This window comes from Amblyomma mixtum, chromosome 10, assembly GCF_055824585.1.
Source record: "Amblyomma mixtum isolate Tamu chromosome 10, ASM5582458v1, whole genome shotgun sequence".
NCBI classification, from domain to species: Eukaryota; Metazoa; Arthropoda; class Arachnida; order Ixodida; family Ixodidae; genus Amblyomma; species Amblyomma mixtum.
Window position 1 is genome coordinate 171524914 of NC_143021.1, and position 19722 is coordinate 171544635.

The 19722-nt window shown below is 45.7% G+C and overlaps 1 protein-coding gene across 4 annotated transcripts in view; it reads left to right on the plus strand.

Annotated features, from left to right (window-relative positions):
• Nucleotides 1–19722, plus strand: part of pyd (zonula occludens-like protein polychaetoid) — a 357804-nt gene that overhangs the window by 54318 nt on the left and 283764 nt on the right. The window lies entirely within an intron of this gene.

Here is a 19722-nt window from a genome sequence, read left to right on the forward strand (position 1 = left end):
CTCGCGGTATCCCAACGCTCACATTCTCCTCTTCGGGGATTTTAATTACCCGACTATTAACTGGCATAACCCGGTGCACTCCATAGATAATCGAGCGGATACAAGAGAATTTCTTGATATCTGTTCGAATTTTAATCTTGCCCAGCTTGTACTAGAACCTACGCGTGAAGTAAACGACACTGCAAATATTTTAGATTTAGTATTAACAAGCCATCCTGAAAGTTTCTCCTCCATGACTTACTTGCGGGAAATTAGTGACCATAAAGTCATCCACACAGTCTTTAATTTCAAACCAATTCCTCGCCACAGTCCGGGAAAGACAATCCGGCTGTACGATAAAGGCAACTATGAAGCAATAAATAGCGAGCTGCACGCCTTCTTTCCATCTTTTAACGCAACTTTTCAAAGCAGATCTATCCAGGAAAACTGGTCAATATTTAAACAAAAGCTTAACTCTCTGGCAGATAAATACATCCCGAAGACTACTTTTCATGACACTCGAAACCAGCCTTGGTTCACGAAGTCCCTGAAAAAACTCGAAAATAAAAAGAAACGCCTATTCCGCGCAGCTAAAGCCAATCACAGCACCTGCTCATGGGACAAATATTATGCCGCCGAGAGCTCGTATTTATCAGCTGTCAAAAACGCTAAGCAACACTTTTATCACGACGACTTGTCGAGAATCCTAAAAAGTAACACAAAAAAGTTCTGGCAAATTATAAACCCTACCAATACGCATTCAGTTACCCTGAATAAAGATTCAGGAGAGCCATTTAGCGATACTGAATGTGCTAATATCTTTTCAGTTGCTTTTTCCTCTGTCTTCACAAGCGAGCCTGATGAGCCCTTACCTATTCTGCCTACAACCATTCCGCACACCATGCCTGTAACCAATGTTTCTGCTAATGGAATAATGTCTTTAATAGATAAAATTAAACTTTCATCTGCAGCAGGCATTGACGAAATAAATTCTAAACTTTTAAAGAACACAAAGTGCATTTCTGCCGAATATTTATTGTTACTGTTTGCTCAGTCACTTTCCACAGGCACCATACCTGATGATTGGAAGAAGGGAAAGGTCGTTCCAGTCTACAAATCCGGTAACAAAAATTCACCTTTAAATTATCGTCCTATCTCGCTCACAAGTGTACCGTGTAAAATCATGGAGCATATCATCTACTCAGAAATCATGCAGTTCCTGGATGGTAACAAATTCTTTCACCCTGCACAACATGGATTTCGCAAAAACTATTCCTGTAACACACAATTAGCACTCTTTCTTCACGATCTGCATGCGAACCTCGACTTGAATATCCAGACTGACGCAATTTTTTTAGACTTTGCTAAAGCATTCGACAAAGTTCCCCACCGACGTTTGATGCTAAAACTATCGCAGCTGAACTTGCATCCTAACATCTTAAAATGGATTGAAGCATTTCTAACGTGTCGCTTTCAGTCAGTTGCTGTTAACATCCAGTCATCTCCTTCTGCCCCCGTAACCTCAGGCGTACCTCAGGGCTCTGTCCTAGGTCCTCTTTTCTTCTTAATATACATAAATGACTTGCCAGAACATCTATCATGCAATATCCGTTTATTCGCCGACGACTGCGTTATCTACCACTCAATAACTAACACTTCCGACCAAAAAGCCCTTCAGGATGATCTTAACCGCATTGAAAAATGGTGCGATGATTGGCTAATGACACTTAACCCTAACAAATGCAAGCTTATTTCGTTTCACCGCAGGCTTAATCCGTTGTCCTTTTCCTATAGAATTTCTAACAATCCAATAGAGCACATTCATTCATATAAATACTTAGGTATCACTGTGTGTCATGATCTAACTTGGCGGGAACATGTTACTAATGTTATTTCATCTGCAAACAGAACCCTTGGATATCTGAAGCGCCATTTACGTCACGCAACAAAAGAGGTAAAATTACTCGCTTACACATCATTGGTAAGACCAAAACTAGAATACGCATCCCCCATTTGGAGCCCCCATCAAGCATATCTAATCGATGCACTTGAAGCCGTGCAAAATCGCGCCGCCCGTTTCATTCACTCCCAATATTCATACGAAGTCAGTGTGTCATCCCTGAAATCACTGTCCAACTTACGAAGTCTTTCTTGCCGTCGTCGCGTCGCAACCCTATCTCTTTTTCATAAATTTTATTACAGCTCACTCGGCCATGAACCATACATCTGCGCACCTCCGCCGCGCATATCACATCGCACTGGTCACCCCCTTCAAGTTACTCGTCCACGTGCCCGTACCGTAACCTTTTCCACCTCCTTCTTTCCACGAGCCGCGTCAGACTGGAACGGCCTCTCCCACTCCGCTGCTGCTATCACCTGCCCGTCACTCTTCAACGCCAACATTGAACTTCATATGTCATCGTGAAAAAATGTACCAAATTTTTGATTAACCCACCCCTTATGTAATACCCCGAAAGGGGCCTTTAAGGTAAATAAATGAAATGAAATGAAATGAAACGCCTTCCCATTCACAGGTTTGTTGTCGACCAAAATTTCGGACACGCCACTAGGAGTTGTACCTCGATTTAAAATTTGATTAATGTTGCGCCGCACAAGATCAGCCCTTTTAAGCAAGTCATCGTTGAACAGTTTTTCTATGTACTCTTTTTTTGCACGTCGAAGGAATGAAGTAACTTGGTTCCGGTATGTTTTAAATTGTTGAAGGTCATCCAGTGACCTAGTTTGGACAAAGCGGTTGTACATAGAAGAACTTTTTGACGGGTTAGTTGGTACATCGTCTTGAAAGAATGTCGTACCCCAAAAAAGGACGAAACAGGAAGGAACAAACACAGAACAGGAAAGAAGCGCCTCTTTCCTGTTCTGTGTTTTTCCTTCCTGTTTCGTCCTTTTTTTGCGTACGACATTCTTTCAAGACGTTTGTACATGTCTGTTTTCCTTTTTATCATCTTTAGGCATGCTGTGGTTATCCACGGTTTTCGTATTTTCCGGGGTTTTTGGAAGGTTTCGTAAGGAAAGTTTTCTTCATATATAGACTTAAACATTGTAATGAACGCATTATAGGCATCATTGGGATCGGTTTCATTGACACCGACACTCCAGTAAATATTTTCAAGTGCAACACGAAAGTGATTTAATGTGGTAGGATTAATGCGCCGGTATTTTATTACAGGGGAAATAAATTGTTTTTTAGACGTTAAAGAATCGACTGTCAGGTATATGGGCAGGTGGTCGCTGATATGAGCAGTAATAACCCCTGATTTCGAACAATCGGCTGGAAGGTTGGTGAGAAAGACGTCGGTTGCCGTCGCTGCCTGCAACCGAGGTGGCTCTTTTATAACCGAAGTAAAACTATTGCACTGCAATATGGACTCAATTTCTAGTTTGTTGGTAGAATATGAGAGCAAATCTACATTGATATCCCCACCTAGAACAAGATTAAGATTATTTTCTGTGACCCATTCGAGGAATTCGTCAAGAAAGCTGCTAAAATTGGAGAAGTTGCCTTTAGGCGGCCGGTAGATAACAGTGAAGATATTTCTGCCGTTGCGTACGGAAAGGATTTCATAGTCATCGTGAACGTAAGTAAAGTCGGTGACAAGGCTGCAGCTCAGATCCTTTTCTATCGCCATCATAACACCGCCGCCGCGCTTGTCAGAGCGATTCACTACACACGTGTTGTAGTTTGGCGAGTTCAGTGCTTCACAAGCGTTTTGATACCAAGTTTCAGTGATCATTAGTATATTGAAACGAAAGTTAAGTGTGGAAAGAAACGCTTCAAATTCATCAGCTTTGTTGCGCGACGATTCAGCGTTGATGTGAATGAACGACATTTTCTTGCTCACAGTAGGCGCTATGGATGTGCTAGACGATCGTAAGGACGGATACGTTGTCTGGCCCGAGAGAGAACAAAGTGGCTCCATTGTGGGTGCGGAAAAGAAGTATGCCTAGGAGTAGGAGCCAAACCCCTATGAAAGCCGATCGAGGTCACATGCTTTGGAAACCACTATCGCCGATGTGCCGTCAGATTTCCGGACCAGTACCTTTCCGTTACTGTGCCAGGCGTATTTGCAGTCGTGTTGTTTTGCCCATTCTTGTGTTTTTTGCAACAACTCCCGAGTTCGTTTGGTTAGGTTCTCGAGAATATGCACATTGTCATTTCCATTCCCGATCTTTTTCCTGCTTTCCCACCCGAGTTTTTTGTTTTGAGAAGCGGCAGATAATAGCACGGATCTTACCCCGCCTTGACCGGTGTACTGCATCCAGGTCGTCATCAGAAAGTTGCAGCAGATCAATCCTTGCAGCGATAGTGTTGATTTTTCCCAAGAGGTCTTCTTTATCTGTTTGAGGTATGCCATGGAACTGTAAGTTGGCTCGCCTATTTCGCCATTCTAATTCGTCTAGCTCAGCTGTTAGCGATTCAGTGTGTTCGTTTTCTTCTGGTTTTTTAACTCGGCTCCTGATGTCCTTTATCGCGTGCTCGTTTTTATCAACACGATCCAGTAAGCTAGTCAGTTGATCGGACATGAATCGTACAGACTGTTCTAACCCTTAAACTGTCTGTTTCAATGAAATCACTGTTTCCAATTTGCGATTGATGGCTAGCAACATTTGCCACATGTTCTGCATGCTTGGCTCCGTGTCTGCTTTTTCAAGCTGTTGGTTTTCGCTGTCTGGTATTAATGAGGTGTCGTTGTGGCCACTGCTGCTGCCAAAGTGATGTCCAAGAGGTGCTGGGCTGCTTTTATAGCTGTTCTGCCGACGGTAGTGCCGACTGCCGGATCGTTGATAGCAGGCCGCAATGATTAAGTCCAGGCGTAATAAGAGCATGTGTACTGGTATTCTTCCTTGGTCATCCGGGTGTCGTAAGGGCACGTGCACTCGGTGTTATCTCCGGAACGTTGTAGCTGGCATCCCAAAGGAAATCTGTAATAGCACAGGACAGCTATTAATGAGGTGTCGTTGTGGCCACTGCTGCTGCCAAAGTGATGTCCAAGAGGTGCTGGGCTGCTTTTATAGCTGTTCTGCCGACGGTAGTGCCGACTGCCGGATCGTTGATAGCAGGCCGCAATGATTAAGTCCAGGCGTAATAAGAGCATGTGTACTGGTATTCTTCCTTGGTCATCCGGGTGTCGTAAGGGCACGTGCACTCGGTGTTATCTCCGGAACGTTGTAGCTGGCATCCCAAAGGAAATCTGTAATAGCACAGGACAGCTATTAATGAGGTGTCGTTGTGGCCACTGCTGCTGCCAAAGTGATGTTCAAGAGGTGCTGGGCTGCATTTATAGCTGTTCTGTCGACGGTAGTGCCGACTGCCGGATCGTTGATAGTAGGCCGCAATGATTAAGTCCAGGCGTAGTAAGAGCATGTGTACTGGTATTCTTCCTTGGTCATCCGGGTGTCGTAAGGGCACGTGCACTCGGTGTTATCTCCGGAACGTTGTAGCTGGCATCCCAAAGGAAATCTGTAATAGCACAGGACATCTATTAATGAGGTGTCGTTGTGGCCACTGCTGCTGCCAAAGTGATGTTCAAGAGGTGCTGGGCTGCATTTATAGCTGTTCTGTCGACGGTAGTGCCGACTGCCGGATCGTTGATAGTAGGCCGCAATGATTAAGTCCAGGCGTAGTAAGAGCATGTGTACTGGTATTCTTCCTTGGTCATCCGGGTGTCGTAAGGGCACGTGCACTCGGTGTTATCTCCGGAACGTTGTAGCTGGCATCCCAAAGGAAATCTGTAATAGCACAGGACAGCTATTAATGAGGTGTCGTTGTGGCCACTGCTGCTGCCAAAGTGGTGTCCAAGAGGTGCTGGGCTGCTTTTATAGCTGTTCTGCCGACGGTAGTGCCGACTGCCGGATCGTTGATAGCAGGCCGCAATGATTAAGTCCAGGTGTAGTAAGAGCACGTGTACTGGTATTATTCCTTGGTCATCCGGGTGTCGTAAGGGCACGTGCACTCGGTGTTATCTCCGGAACGTTGTAGCTGGCATCCCAAAGGAAATCTGTAATAGTACAGGGCAGCTATTAATGAGGTGTCGTTGTGGCCACTGCTGCTGCTGCTGCTGCTGCCAAGTTGTGGCCACTGCTGCTGCCAAAGATGGCTACCCCCTCCCCCGCATCGACGACACATTGGATCGGCTGTGGAACGCTAAGCACTTTTCATCGATGGACCTGAATAGGGGCTACTGGCAAATTTAAGTCGACGAAAAAGATCACGAAAAAACTGGGTTCATCACACCAGACGGATTCTTCGCGTTCGGGGTGATGCCATTCGGCCTCTGCTCTGCCCCAGCGACGTTCCAGCGAGTAATGGATACGATGCTCGCAGGGTTGAAGTGGCAGATTTGCCTAGTCTACTTAGATGGCGTTGTTGTCATCTCCGCAAGCTTTGAAGACCACCTTAGAAGGCTTCGGATAGTGCTGGGAGCCATCAAGTCTTCAGGCCTAACACTGAAACCAGAGAAGTGCCACTTCGCCTACGAGGAGCTGCTGTTCCTTGGTCACGTCGTAAGCAAGGATAGAGGTCGCCCAGACCCTCAGAAGACGGCTGCGATCGCAGAGTTCCCACAGCCTAATCACAATAAAGCTATACGCAGATTCCTTGGATTGTGCGCTTATTACCCTCGATTCGTCAAGAACTTTTCGCGCAACGCTCAACCTTTGGCGCACCTTACCAAGGCTGACGTGCCTTTTAAATGGGAAATGCCGCAAGAGGAAGCTTTCAAAGAGCTGAAGCGCCGCTTACAGTCCCCTCCCGTGCTCGGGAACTTCGATGAAAACGCCGAAACCGAAATTCATACCGATGCAGGCGGTGTGTGCTTAGGAGCGGTCCTCGTTCAGAAAAATGGTAGACAGGAGAAAGTTATCGCGTACGCTAGCCGTTCACTGTCGAAAGCCACATCCAACTATTCGACGACCGAGAAAGAATGTCTCACCATCATTTGGGCCACATCGAAATTTCACCCCTACCTGTACGGACGACCATTCAAGGTTGTGAGCGATCACCATGCTCTGTGCTGGCTGGCCAATTTGAAAGATCCCTCCGGCCGCCATGCTCGCTGGAGCCTGCGTCTTTAAGAATTCGACATAGCTGTAGTATAAAAATCTGGCCGCAAGCATTCCGACGCGGACTGCTTGTCCCGAGCCCCCGTCGACGCAGCAACGGAAGAGGAAGACGACGACGCCTTCTTAGGACCGGTAAGCGCCAGCAGTTTCGTGCAGCAGCAGCGCTCGGATCCAGAGTTGCAAAGCCTAGTTGATTATCTGAAAGGCAAGACCGCATCGTCTCCCCGAGGGTTCAAGCGCCAACTGTCGTCCTTCGTCTTTCACAATAATGTCCTCGTGAAGAACTTTGCGACCAACAGGACCGTGCATCTTGTTGTGCCAAAAAATCTCAGGCAAGGATATATGCAGCCATGTCATGATGAGCCGACTGCAGGGCATCTCGGGATTGCTCGCACGTTGCACCGCATCCAGGAGAAGTACTATTGGCCGCGGCTAGCTACCGACGTTTCCCATTACGTGAAAACGTGCCGTGAGTGTCAGCGACGCAAAACGCCTCCGACTAGACCAGCCGGACTCCTAAACCCCATACCACCTCCAACTAAGCCCTTTCAGCAAATAGGGATGGACCTCCTCGGCCCCTTTATTTTATTTATTTATCTTTTACCCACGGCGCCATTTGGCATTACAGTGTGTGTGTGTGTGTGGGGGGGGGGGGGTTGATACATTAACACAGCGCATAGATGCAGGTAAATACAAAAAAAGAGAAACAGCAGCCCAAGCATTCACAAAGTAAGCAAAGAATAACAACATTGACGCAATGCGCATCTATGTACAGAATTTGGGGTACAAGAAAGTCAACTGTGTTGTTCACCCAATAAACGTGTATTCTGGGACAAAGCACCAACGCTGTAGACATGCATATACAAAAAAACTTCAAATGTGTGTTTCACGCAGGTATACTGCGCATTGACAGGAAGACACAGGTATACACAGTGAAACGCACGAAACGAGGAAGCAGGTGGTGGTGGTGTAAAACATTTATTTATACTATATACAAGAGAGGTATTGCTTGGACCGTGCCTTAAGGGCCCGGCCCTCACAATCACTAGGAGGGATCGCTAGTCCGGGACCCCTGTGGCCTCCGCGGCGGCCCGGGCTCTTGTCACCAGGGCTCGTTGGTCCTGGAGAGTTGAGCAGCCGAGTAGGGCAGCCTCCCAGTCCTCTCGGGTGGGGTGGGAAAGCAGGATTGGCAGGGCATGCCCACACCATGTGATGCGTGTCCGCAAACACTTCCCCACAGTGTGGACACTCGCCCTAAAAGGCCGAATTGAAATGTTTGAGCACTGCCGGGCACAGTACCGTGTTGGTGTAGAGGCGAAGTAGCCAACGCTCCTCTGCTTTCTTGAGGCCTTTACAGGGGGGTGGGTATCGGCCGTGAGCGTTTTGATACAGGAGAGAGATCTCCCGAAAAGTAATAGCCGGATTAAAATCAGTAGCCGGATCAGGCGGCGAGAGAGGCGATGCCCGGTGGTTAAGCGCGCGGGCGGTAGTGTCCGCTACCTTATTTCCCTCTATGCCCGCATGTGCTGGGGCCCAGATGATGGTGCGCCGGGTTGGGAAATCCCGGTACTCACATCTGTGTAAAATTCGGAAAGCACGATCTGGAATTTGGCCCTGTTCAAAATTGCGGCAAGCTTCCCTAGAGTCGGTGATAATGACTCGGGACGCTGGATCCGCAGCTGCAAGTGCGATAGCAACTTCCTCCGCGAATGTAATGTTGGGGGCACGGAAGGTTAGGCCCTGAACTGGGGTGTTTTGGTGGACAACGGCAGCCGTGTACCAACCCCCATGGTGTGGACCGGCCGCGTCCGTTTAAAATACCCCTGGTCGAGCACCATACTGCTTGGAAATGGCCTCCGCTCGCGCGAGGCGCCGGCCGTCATGGGGCATCTGTTGTCATGTTATTGGGGAGGGGGCGAACTTTTAGTGCGAAGCGCCAGGCCTCGGGCATGGATACCCGGTTCTCCTCTTGGGTTGTGTAATTGATGTGGAGGCGGGTCAGTAGGCGGCTACCCGCACGTGTTTTGCTTAACTGCAAGTATTGATTGCTGAGATGAGCCTCGCGCAGCTCCCCAAAGGTGTTCGTCATCCCCAGGCCGAGGAGACGTTGGTTGGATATTGCAATTGGGAGGTCGAGAGCTCTCCTATAGATTTTTCGGAGAATCACTTCGAAAGCGTTCTCATCGCATTTGCGCAGGTGGAGGTACGGTGCCGAATACAGGATTCGACTGGTTACGAATGCATTGGCCAGCCGCAGGGCGTCCTTGCATCGCAACCCCCCTCGTTTGTTTGATACCCGGCGGACCATACGGCCCACCTGATCCCCCACCTTGCGGAGTTTCTTCAGCGTGGTGTCAATCTTGCGGTTCTTTTGTATGTAGAGTCCCAATACTCTGATTTCATCGTGTTCAGGTATCGGGCCACTAAGCAGGGAGAGGGCAATTTTGGTTGTGCACCTTGGATTGGGACGTATGTGCACGAATTCCGATTTGCTCGGGGAGCACTCAAGGCTGCAGCGGTGTGCATAATCGTCCACAATAGCCGCCGCTTGCTGCATGTTGGCCTCGATTTCTCCAACCGAACCGTGTGTTGCCCAGAGGGTGATGTCGTGGGCGTACAGGGCATGCTGCACACCCGGGACCTCACCCAGCAGGGTAGGGAGCTTCAGCATGGCCAGATTGAACAGAAGAGGCGAGAGGACTGCTCCCTGTGGAGTCCCTCACGTACCAAGTTGGTACGGGCCGTGTTCACTGTCTTGGAGTCGGATATATGATTGCCGATCTGTGAGGAATTGCTTAATATATTGGAATGTGTTGTACCCACAGTTCACTTGGGACAGGTGGGAGAGTCAAGTCAAGTCAAGTCAGTTTTATTTACATCATTATGATGTGGGCAGGCTCAGGCAAAAAGCGAACGATTTTCGCTTGAGGGAGCCCGAGCCCCCCTACATGGCGTACAGCAAGGGCAAAAAATTTAAAAAAAAGTACAAAATCCACACACGCTACCTGACAGCATATAATACAGGAATTTCAAAACAATCGATATAAACTATTGGTACATGCTCATTAATACGCAATACATTGGTGTTAACATAGATGCGAAAGTCATTCGTGTCACACTTTTCACACAAAGGGAATACAGCTGCTTACAAAAAATGATTTCTTAGAGTTTGCGTACTAGATGTTTCAAGAGAAAAACGTTCACAGATGAATTTGTTTAGTAACCTTGGAACTGCATGACGCATCATCTGTCGACCGTGTTCTGTACGGCAAAAGGGAATGGTCCAACGTTCGTGTTTTCGAAACGAGTATGGCGTTGAGTTTGTTTCGAGGGATGACAATGCTGTCAAGAAGTTGTCACAGTGAGAAATGGATTTTTTATATCTTATGGCTAAGAAAAATTCGTATAGCTTATGAACGGGTATGATTTTGAATCTCTTAAACAGTTCTTCGGTATGTGCGAGGTAGTCAACATTTGCTATATGACGGACTGCTTTCTTTTGCAGCATGTATATCTTGTGCAGGTTAGTTTGAGTAGTAGAGCCCCAGACAAGGAAACAGTAGTTAACATACCACATGAATAATGTGTTGTATATTATTAATTTAATCGATACGGGTAGATAGGAGCGAAATTTCGCGAGCATTCCGACGCACTTTGATAAATTGCTTAAAGTGAAGCTAATGTGAGGGTCCCAGCTCATGTTCTTGTTAAAGAAAATTCCTAGCGTTTTTACTGTTTCTACCACCTCTATAATAGAGTTGTCAATTTTTAGCCTAAGATCTGATGTAACGACACTCTGCCGGTAATGAAAAAGTACCGCTTTTGTTTTTTTACTATTTATTATCAAGGAATTTGCTGCGCTCCACGATTTCAACTTTTCTAACACACTGTTTGTGTTTGAAATGAGCAATGGAATGTTATTGCCCCTAAATAAGAGACTGGTATCATCTGCATACAGAAGATATTTTGGAAGGTTACTGATATTTGTTATGTCGTTTATGTATACAATAAACAGTAGCAGTCCTAAAATACTTCCTTGTGGAACTCCAGTGGTTATAGGTTGAAGAGTTGAAACATGCTGATCTATTGTTACACATTGATGTCGATGCTATAGGTAGGATTTTAGTAGACAAGCTGCAGTGCCACGGATTCCATATTTTTCTAGCTTGTTGAGTAGTATTTGATGGTCTAGGCGATCAAAAGCCTTCGAGAAATCCACAAAAACACCTATGCACATCTCCCTATTTTCAAGTGCCTCGAGGATTATCTCTTTTTGCATTAGTAAGGCTGTTTCAGTGGACCTGTTTGGGCGGAAACCATGCTGTGACGGATTAATGAGGTTAAGTTTATTGCAGAAGTTCATGAGTCTTTTATGAATTACTCTTTCTAGGCCCTTAGAAAAAATCGGCAGAATGGAAATCGGTTGATAGTTGGACATATCGTTTTTATCGCCACTCTTGAAAAGTACAATTACTCTGGAGATCTGCATTAATTTGGGAAAGCAACCTGTTGATAACGCCAGATTATATATATAAGTCAGTAGGGGGGCGATTACGTTCAGCACATATTTAACTGGAATAATTTGTATGCCATCAATATCGCGTGATTTGCTATTTTTCAACGAGTTGAATATATTACATACCTCGCGTTCATCTGTCGGATCAAAATAAATGCTGCGGCTATTCCTAGGAATTGTGCTGTTCAAAGATTGAGGGTTTTGAGAACTGCTGACAACATCTTTAAAAAATTTGTTAAATTCTTCGGCAAGTTCTGTACCATGTATGCGGCGGCCCTGAAAAACGAGATCTTTGATAACTGGCGACGATTGGGTTCTGTTTAGCAACTTGTTTAGTTTTTTCCATACGTCTGCACTATCTTTACAGGATTCCTGTTGGAACTCATGCTGCAGGAAACGCCGCTTTTCATTTCTCAGGAAGGAATTCAGCTTATTTCTATATTGCTTAAATATTTTTAAATCTAGAAGTGACCTCGTTTCGACAAACTTTTTATATAATCTAGCCTTCTTTTTTATTCGCCTTAAACATTCACGGCTGATCCAGGGCTTTCGGTTGTTATGATGTGGCTTTAAAATAATTTCTCTAAATTGTTCACAGTAAATTCGCTTAAAAATGCATATGAATGTTTCATACGCCTCATCTGCAGTGTCACAGTGGAATACACCATCCCAGTTTTCATTCACAAGACTCGAGTAGAAAGATTCCAAGGTTACAGGGGTGACAATTACTGTCGTCGAAGTTTGCGCATGCGTTCTTTTATCTTCACATTCAACAAAAAGGTATATGGGAAAGTGGTCGCTCATGTCGTTACATATAACTCCTGATATTACATTTTTTGCATCAATGTTGGTGATAAAAAGGTCTATCAAAGTTTCTGTGTGCATTGTAACAAGTGTTGCAGTTTTAGTAAAGATAGCATGACCATTTGCTTCTACGGTCAAAAGAAAGGTCTCCTGCGCAGAGCAAGATTTTAGCACATCAATGTTGAAATCACCCGCAACTAATTATTCCAAATTATTTACATTCACGTAGTTGAATAGCAATTCAATGTGGGAAATGAAATTATTGAATTGACCGTTTGGTGGTCGGTAGATCACGCAGTAGATATAGTTTCTCGATTTCAAGCATAGGCATTCAAAATCCTCAGTCAACAGAGACATATCAGGAATGATTTCACATTCTAGATTGTTTTTGCTGAGGATTTCAATCCCCCCACCTTGTTTATTAGGTCTGTTTAGGAAGAAACTATTATATCTATCACGCCTGTAAACCTCTGTATCCGTTGAATACCACGTTTCTGTCAACATTATTACATCGAAGTCAAAAACAAATTCGTTTAGAAGGATAGCAAGCTCATCTTTTTTATGCCTTGCTGATCTAATGTTCAGATGAAAGGAACTCAAGCCAATTTTTCTCGATGTATTAAACGTGGTGTTTATGTCGAACGGAGACTCAGCCATTTTACAGGCGAGATGCCAAATGTAAACAAGTGCAGACGCTTAAACCATTTTTTCCACGTCCTGAGCATTGCGAAGGTACAGAATCGATGACGATTCTTCCTTCCTAGCAAGAACCCTACCATTGCTTGTCCAGACAAATTTCCACCCTTTTGCTTTCTTTTGTTCAATAGCCATGCCAAGTACTCGCTTTAGTGCTGGACAAAGATGCTCGTTGATGAAAAGGGGCGAGCTCGGTGAAAAACCCAGGTCCTCAGTTGACAGGCGCATTTTACGTGCTTTTTGGAGCACAGCGTCTCGCTTGGGACGGCTTTTGAACTGCACATCGACATTCGGTACAGTGTGGGGGTTTTTTGCAGGGACGCGATGACAAATTTCAATGTCGCCTTTCGCAATAGGCTCCTTTAAAACCTCCCCTATTTTATCAAGAGCATCAGGAAGGTTTTCATCTTCAGAGAAAGGTATCCCTTTAATCTCAAGGTTCCGATTCCTTGAATACTGCTCCGAGAAAGTCACTCGATCCTCGAGCTGTAAAACTTGCGTTTTGAGCGCTTCGCATTCTTCTAATAGCTTTTCATTAGCCGCTTGGAGCTCTTTGTTTACTTTTGCGAGCTCATCACGTTCTTGCTTGCTGTCCTCGAATTCTTTATTGAAAAATTCGAGACTTGCTTTTACTTCCCTTAGCTCTTTTCTTAGATCCCGTTCAAGTTTTGCTTGAAATTCGCGCATTTCCTTCCTAAGTTCAGTAGATTCACCCGTCTCAAATGCAACAAAACAGTGCACACAAACAATGGCGTTGGCCGCAGTTTGGGCAGAAAGGACAGAAATGACAATTCACTGTATGGAAAACGTTCTAACCTGCAATGATAGCGGACAAGATTTAGATGGTCTCGTCAGGCTGCCCTTGCTGCTGCCAAGTGATTCCTCGGTGGAAACGCGGCCCTTTTTGTAGCAGGCGCTTCCCTGGTGGACGTGACGTCACCGGCGTATTGTTGTCGTCACGCTGGCTGCCTTCCTTGCCGACGGTTGCTTCCAACACCGGTGAATACTGGCCGCGCACTTGATACTGCAATGATAGCGGACAAGATCTAGATGGTCTCGTCAGGCTGCCCTTGCTGCTGCCTGATATCATGCGTCACATTGTCGAAAGCACCCCGCAAGTCCAATGCGAGGACCACCTTGTCATCGCTAGGGTGCTCGACGGGATCAAGAATCTCTCTATGAAGTTGCAGCAGCACATCTTGTGCGGACCGGTGCGGGCGGAACCCATACATGGTGTCTGCAAAGGCGTTGTGCGTTTCTAGGTAGGTGGATAGTCTGTCACGGACCATGGTCTCCATCAACTTCCCCACACAAGACGTGAGAGATATGGGCCGGAGGTTGTCAGTGTTGAGAGGTTTGCCTGGTTTGGGTATGAATGTGACGAGAGCCGTCTTCCAATCCACTGGGAGAGACGTACCTCCCGTCCAGATGGCATTGAAGTATTCGAGCAGCCGCTCGTAGGCCGGTTCGGGTAGGTTAGCGAGAAGTTTCACGGTTACCTTGTCCCTGTCCGGTGCTGTCCCTCGTTTCATTTTGGCCAGGGCCGCTTTGAGGTCGTGAAGCTGGAACGTTCGATCCAGCTCTGCGTTCTCAGAACCTGCATACGAGTACGCCGGACTACGCGAATCCTGGTCTGTGTACAGATATTTGTCTCGGAGCGCGTCAGCCAGTTTGGCTGTGTCTCCGCTGAAGGTGTGAATTGCTCATTGAAGATGTTTTTGTGTTTCGGTGCGGGTTTGGGTCGGATCAATGAGGGCACGGAAAAGGCGCCACGTGCTCCGGCTCGACATTTGCCGAGCAGCGGTGTTGCATCGGTCTACCCAGTTCGAGTCGGCGAGTTGGGCCGCATACTCTGCCGCTTGACCAAATGTTTAGGGGAATCTCTGCCGCTTGTTGGGTGAGTTCCGCGATGCGGATTTTGAGTTGCCGATTGTGCTTCTGCCGACGCCATCGGCGGACGAGGCTGAGCCGGGCCTCCCAGAGGTGAAGGAGGTGGTTGTCCACCGCCGGGTTCGCCTCTGAGAGCTGAACGTGGTGTTCGGTATCTTTGAGTTGGCAGATAAGATGTTGTGACCAGGTAGTGTAACCTTGATCCGCTATAGGGGTAGGGTTAGTGTAGTTGGATCTGAATTTGGTCCAGTCTGGAAGGGTTGCTTTAGTGTGAGGTATTGTAAGGAGTTTGGTGCGGATTGTGGTCGCAAGAATGCAGTGGTCGCTACCCAGGGTTTCCTCGGTGTTGTGCCATTCTGCATATCTAATATTTTTGGTGAAGGTGAAATCTGGGCACGTGTCGCGTGCCACGGAGTTCCCAATGCGAGTGGGTTGTGCAGGGTCCGTGTGAAGAGTAAGGCCCAACGTTGACGCAAGTTTCGCCAACTTGCGTCCTCGTTTTTCTTCACGTATGTATCCCCATAAGGGGCTGGGGGCATTAAAGTCCCCAACTATTATGAGGGGGTCCCTGCTCGCCACCTTTAACGCCCGACTGAATAAGTCTGCAAATGTGAAGTTTGCAAGTTTGGGAGAGCTGTAAACGTTGAGTACGTGTAATGGGGGGTCCTGTTTGCGTAGCGGAAGGATCGTCACCATCGCATACGAGAAAATCGCCTTGTAATCCAGGTCCACCGGGGAGGCCGTATAATTTTTATGTACGCAGAGGCAGCTCTGCGTATCCTGCTGATACACTGAGTAATTTGTGAGGGTGGCTGCGTCCCCCGGCTCTTGGAGGGCCACTACAGCAGGAGGACTGGGGAACGTTGTTAGGAAAAGCCGTAGGTCGGCCCGCTTAGTACGGGCCTTGAAACCTCTGCAGTTCCACTGTAAAATTTCGACAGGGGCCGAATTGCTGCGTGAGTACAATTGCGGTTTATGAATGTCCGCCATGATTATGATTAGAATTTATGCTTACTAGGAAGGGGCCCACCTCTGAGCCGGGTGCCCCAATGACAGCAGGTTGCGTCACGCTGGGCAGGTTGAGGGCGGGCTCCTGTTCCTCATGTGCGACTTTTGGTCTACCAGCCTTAATATTGGGGCTCCTTATACGCTTGAGTTGGCCGGAGCGCCTGGTAGTTTGTTTCGTCATATGTGCGGCTATAATGGTCGGAATTTTGTCTAGAGCCGCCTTGATGGTGGTTGCGATTTGCATTTCTAAGGCGCAGACTGCGCGGTTGTAGTCTGCGCGTTCGCCGGTGTGTCGCTGTCCATCTCCTCCACCGCGGGTGGAGTGGGCCTCTGGGTAGGAAAATTTTGGCGCGCCTCAGTGAGGGTAAGACGCTTCTGTAGGTTAGCGATTTCCTCTTTGAGGGCGGAAATTTGGGATTGCTCGGCCGTTTTTGTCGGCGGTTTGGAAGGGGGGGGGGGATGAGGAGGGGCTGCCCTGCCCTTGCTGCTCACCTGGGATCCCTGGATGACGGCTTGCGCCCACGTCCGCGAAGAACCTGGTTGGGGGGGGTACTCGTTCGTTTCTCCACGTCGGCTTGGGGTGGTGGTGGTATTGCCTTAGGCCACTCCGGCTTATCGGTACATGGACCGCCTGGCTTTCCGGGAGATGGACCGCCTGGCTTGTCGGTTGATGGACCGCCTGGCTTTCCAGGAGATGGACCGCCTGGCTTGCCGGTAGATAATAATATTAATAATAATAATAATCTTTATTCATGCCTATAGGTATGAAAAGGAGTCGAGGGAAAAAGCCACAAAGCTTGACAGGCCCTCGGCCCCTGGTACACAGATATCGGCAAGCAGGGTTTTTCTTTTCAGTTTTCTTTCCTGGCACGGCACAAGCGTACTTCACAAAGACAATGTTACATGTTTATACAAAAATAACACTATGAGAAAAGGAAACAGGAATAACACAGTTAATAAAAACAAGAAAAAAAAGGGGCAAAGGGAAAAAAAGAGTTACAAACGTGATTTGACACAATGTACAAAAAGGGCCTTAAAAGATATGACGCTTAAATCAACGTTGTTGTTTTGCAGTATAGTGAGGTGTTTTGGTAGTTGATAGAATAGCATTTGTTGTCCATAATTTGTCCTCGTAGTTTCTATATGCCATGGAAAAATATTGCGAGTGTTATACGTCTGAGTATTTCTAGTTAATGAGGCCAAAGATTGCAGTTGTTGCATATTATTTCGTACTTCCTTCTTAAAGCGCGATAATAACTGAAAGCTGTACAAGGAAAAGATTTTCAGTGCATTTAAAATTATGAAATAGTTGGTGGAGCTCTGTTCCCTATTTAATTGGAATATGCATCGTATGGCCTTTTTTTTGAAGAATAAAATTTTTTTCAAGATTACCCAGGGACGTGGTACCCCAGACAAGGTGACAGTATTGTAGCTGTGAACAGAATAATGAGTTATATAAAAGTTTTTTAATATTGACTGGAAGAATAGTTCGGTGCCTATACATTTGCCCTACTACTCGTGCAAGTTTCGGAAGAATGCTGTCAATATGACAATCCCACAGCATTTTCTCATGAAAGATGACACCAAGTGACTTGAAGCTACTTACAATTTCGATTGCGTTAGAGTTGAGTACTAGAGTTTTCTTTATGATTATGATCTTATTTCTTGGACGAAATATAACGGCCTTGCTTTTATTATGATTTATTTTTAACGCATTATGAGCTGTCAAACACTTAGATGGGAGAGTGTGTCATTAGCATTGTCTATTAGGTCGTCACAGTCATGAGCTGAAAAAAATAGGCTGGTATCATCGGCATAGATAAAGAAAGCTGCTTGGTTGTCTATGTTTATTATATCATTAATATGAAAATTAAAGAGCATAGGTCCGCGTATGCTTCCTTGAGGCACGCCGCAACGAATTGGCCTTGTTTTTGAAACAAATCCATTTAAGCTGACGTACTGTTGGCGATGGGAGAGGTACGATTGGAGGAGCTGTAACGGGAGGCCTCTTATGCCGTACAGTTCCAATTTCTGTAATAATATGTTATGGTTCAAGAGATCAAAGTCTTTAGAAAAGTCAATAAATACCCCAAGTACAATTTCTTTGTCTTCAAAGCTGCGCAAAATATATTCCTTTTGGTGAAGTAGGGCTAATTCCGTGGATGTTTTCGAAAACCAAATTGAGAATCTATTATAAGAGAGTGCTTATCGCTGAATTCAGTTAGACGGGAAAGGATTATTTTTCAAGTCCTTTTGAGAAACAGGGCAAAACAGAGATAGGCCTGTAGTTCGCTAAATTGTTTTTGTCGCCTTTTTTGTAAATTACTACAACTTTAGCAATCTGCATCTTTTCAGGGAAAATTCCTTGTTGAAAACATAGATTGAAAAGATGAGTCAAGAGTGGGGAGATGAGATGTATTACATGCTTGATGGATTTGATCTGAATTTCATTAGCTATTGTTCAGTTCGAGAAATGCTGACACTACTTCTTGTTCTGAAACCGGTTCAAGGAAAGGGCTGTCAGCGATCCGAGTTTCCGCATAAGGATAAGCAGCATCCGTACACTGGAAGGGAGGCACGTCTATGAAATGATCATTAAACGCATTCGATAGCGCAGTTTTAGTTATACTACTGTCATTAATAATAATATTTTCGATAGGCGTGAGACTATTTTGTGGTTTGAAAAGAGAGTTTAGTTTTGCGCCACAAGAGTTCAGAATTATGGCAGTTCTCAAAGTACATACTAAAATACAGCTCCCTAGAAAATTTAATGTCCTTGTTAAGTTTATTTCGGTACACCTTGGAGTCTGCTAATTTTAATGGGTCTCTAGTTTGTATGAAGGCATGATAAAGTTTGTTTTTAACTTTGATACGGTTTTATTTTTATTTTTTATTTACAGAATACTGCAGGCCCTTCTGGGCCCTAGCAGGAGGGGCAGTACAGTGCAAAATGAATATACAAAGATAAAACACTGAAAGAAAATTGGAAACACAAAGCAAATAAGTTAGATGGCGTCAATCTTCTATTTCTTCAATGGAGTCAATGTCACATAGTGCTGGTAAAGGTAAAGCATTCCATTCAGTTACGGTGCGGGGGAAGAAGGAGTATTTAAATAGGTTAGTTCTGGTGCTGAATGGAGTTAGTGAATCAGAGTGGCGATGTCTTGTTGGTCGTGGAGCGGAAAATGGCTTGACGTAGGGATCCGGGCACATTGACAACTTGTTATGTTTGAGAAGGAAAAGAAATTTTAATCTGAGTATTTTACGTCTTACCTGCAATGTTTGAAATTCGGTTTGCTCGCATTATGGCAGTAGGTGAGTCGGTTGAACGGTATTTTGAAAAGATGAATCGAATGGCCTTGCACTGGATCATTTCAAGCGCTTGAATGTTAGTTTTAGTAAATGGGTCCCAGACAATGCAAGCGTATTCTAACTTGGGTCTGATTAATGATGAATAGGCTAAAAATTTCAAGTCCGCAGGAGCATTCTTCAGTTTGTGCTTGAGGACACAAAGTTTACGAAACCCTGATGCACATACGTTACTTATGTGTTTGTTCCAGCTTAGATTATTAGTTATCATCACGCCAAGATATTTATATTCAGTTACCTCCGAAAATGGAAATGATGGAAGAGCGTAAGGGTATAAAAGGCTGTTTTTTTTTCTTGGTTAATCTCATAAATACGGTTTTCTGAGCGTTAAGTTTCATGTCCCACTGGTTGCACCAATCCAGAATATTGTTTAGGTT